We start from the raw sequence: 2,807 nt of genomic DNA, 5'->3' as shown, positions 1-2,807 counted from the left end.
GATCTGGTTTCGCCTCTCTTACCTGTATTTATCGTCCGCCAACGTGGGGGGGGGATGATTAGCAGAGGGGGGGTGTTATTGCATGTCCTCATCCTAATGCACCTCCTCCCCCCCTTTCCTTCCTCCCCCCTTCTCCCTCCTCCTCCTTTCTCCCTCCTTCCCTCCTTTCTTCCTCCTTCCCTCCTTTCTTCCTCCTTCCTTCTCCCTCCTCCTCCCTTATCCCTCTCCCCTTGTCCCTCCTCCTCCCTTGTCCGTCCTTCCCTCTTCTCTCTCCTCCTCCCTTCTCCCTTCTTCCCTCTTCTTCTCTCTCTCCCCTTCTCCCTCCTTCGCTCTTCTCCCTCCTCCTCCTTTCTCCCTCCTTCCCTCTTCTTCCCTCTCCCCTTCTCCCTACTTCCCTCTTCTCCCTCCTCCTCCCTTCTCCCTCCTTCCCTCTTCTTCCCTCTCCCCTTCTCCCTACTTCCCTCTTCTCCCTCCTCCTCCCTTCTCCCTCCTTCCCTCTTTTTCCCTCTCCCCTTTTCCCTACTTCCCTCTTCTCCCTCCTCCTCCCTTCTCCCTCCTTTCCTCTTCTTCCCTCTCCCCTTCTCCCTACTTCCCCCTTCTACCTCCTCTCCCCTTCTCCCTCATCCCCCCTTTCCCCCTCTCTCCCTTCTCTCCCCTTGTACTATATAACCCCTTCCATTACCCCTCCTTATTCCCTTCCTTCATCACCTTCTTCTTCTCCAACTACCCAACTTCTTCCTTTTTCTCCTCCTCCCACCCTTCCCCCATCACTTATGTGTGTGTGTGTGTGTGTGTGTGTGTATACACACACAGATATATATATATATATATATATATATATATATATATATATATATATATATATGTATATGTATATATGTATATATATGTCTGTGTGTGTGGGTGGGGTGCACACACACACACATATATACATGTGGAAAGGTATGAATGAGAACGAATATCTTCACAGTACAAGAGATATTCGTTCTTATTCATACCTTTCCACATTTGTCAACATGAATACGGTTCATATACATACATACATACATACATACATATATATATATATATATATATATATATATATATATATATATATATATATGTATGTATAGAAATATATGTATGTATATATATATATATTAATATATATACATGTGTGTATAAATATATAAATATATATGTATGCATATATATGTGTGTCTGTAATGTGTGTGTCTGTGTCCATATATATATATATATATATATATATATATATATATATATATATATATATATATATATATATATATATATATATATATATATATATATATACATTTTGTGTATGTGTGAGTGTGTGTTTATGTGTGTGTGTATGTTTGTTTGTGTGTTTGTTTGTGTGTGTGTGTATGTGCATGTGTGTTTACCCACACACGCACACGATATATATATATATATATATATATATATATATATATATATATATATATATATATATATATACGCACACATATATAAGATGAGCTGACCTTTAGGAATTAAACTCAGTGAGACGAAGAGAAAAAAGAAATAATGTTTTATTGCAGTATATACACTAATTTGATATATATATCGTATAATCACATTTTTGGCTTATATTAATCTTATATATTTTACAAGTATCCACATACGTACAAACATTCACAATAAAAATCACAGGTACATAAATAAATAACAAACATATAATAACATCATTTGTATATCACATATAAAAAACACGACATAAGCATTTCCTCGGAAGGATCTCCTATGGTACATCTCATCAATATTTTCATAAAAAAGAATGAAAAGAGACACATAAGGAGAAAATATTGAAACATAGACAAGTACAGGCAGATTAATGGGCGAAAGATCGTGCAGATTTCTACTTTTTTAGGAAAAGCAGAATCTACTCCTTTCTAAATTGCCTTTTTCGACATCAAAGTTATGTATACCGAAACTTGATATATGTAGGACAAAGAATACTAAATTCCCTTCAATAAGTAGGGAAATTTTCCTCGTAAACAAAACGACCTGAAAAGCCATTCAGCCAATAATACTACATAGTTACCATGTACTGCTAGTCCCCTTACACACTCGACTCTCACGAGAAATTCAATCGCATAATATAAATCCTCCTGAACAGAATGATTATCAGATTATTACAGCGATGCCAATGAAGTCCTTCCTCGGTAGATTTGCTCCTGTTGAATTAGACTCTAAAACGGCCTTTTTTTCTCTTTGAAATTTCTAAGGTTTGGTGGGCTGGATTCAAAAGACTTGTTTCTTGTGGATGCCTTTTATCCGGTTCTGCGAATATAAATAGATGGATAAGACAATAATAAATCAAAACATGTAAATAAGGTAATAATGATGAAAGCTCATTATCGATTATGAATACAATTACTTAATCATTCCAGTATCTTAATGATATCTTGACTAACAATAACAGCCATACTGATTTATGGTAATCACATAATAAATCTAGAAGACGGTTATAAAAGGAACAAAATCTAGAGCAAACTTACCTCGTGAAGCCATAGATGTCAAAATCGTGCCAGAAGCGGTCATCAAAGTGAGGCTTCAAAAGTCCAAGTCTCCCCTGAAAAGAAAATGAGAAAGGTGAGGGGTAACTATGGTAATAATGAAAATGAAAATAGTAATAACCATGATGACTGTAAAGCGTAGAACGAGGAGCAAACTTTGTGGAAATTATGAGTAGATTGAGGAATGAGCATGGAATGAAGAATGAGGAATGAACATGAGGAGAGTGAAGGCTGAACACTGTCAAATGTAGAATATACATT

General features: G+C 36.6%; 1 long non-coding RNA gene across 1 annotated transcript in view; it reads right to left on the bottom strand.

The window, feature by feature from the left end:
• Positions 1 to 1,589: 1,589 nt before the first annotated feature.
• The window catches only part of LOC113806577 (uncharacterized), a 2,181-nt gene continuing 963 nt past the window's right edge, over positions 1,590 to 2,807 (bottom strand). Inside the window, exons 3-4 of the long non-coding RNA XR_011398773.1 lie at positions 2,529 to 2,602; positions 1,590 to 2,310 (exon numbers count right to left, since the gene is read on the bottom strand). This is a non-coding gene — a long non-coding RNA (uncharacterized lncRNA). The remainder of the gene's footprint in view (positions 2,311 to 2,528; positions 2,603 to 2,807) is intronic.

This window comes from Penaeus vannamei, chromosome 10, assembly GCF_042767895.1.
Source record: "Penaeus vannamei isolate JL-2024 chromosome 10, ASM4276789v1, whole genome shotgun sequence".
Classification (NCBI taxonomy): domain Eukaryota; kingdom Metazoa; phylum Arthropoda; class Malacostraca; order Decapoda; family Penaeidae; genus Penaeus; species Penaeus vannamei.
This window is presented reverse-complemented; position numbering and strand designations above follow the sequence as displayed.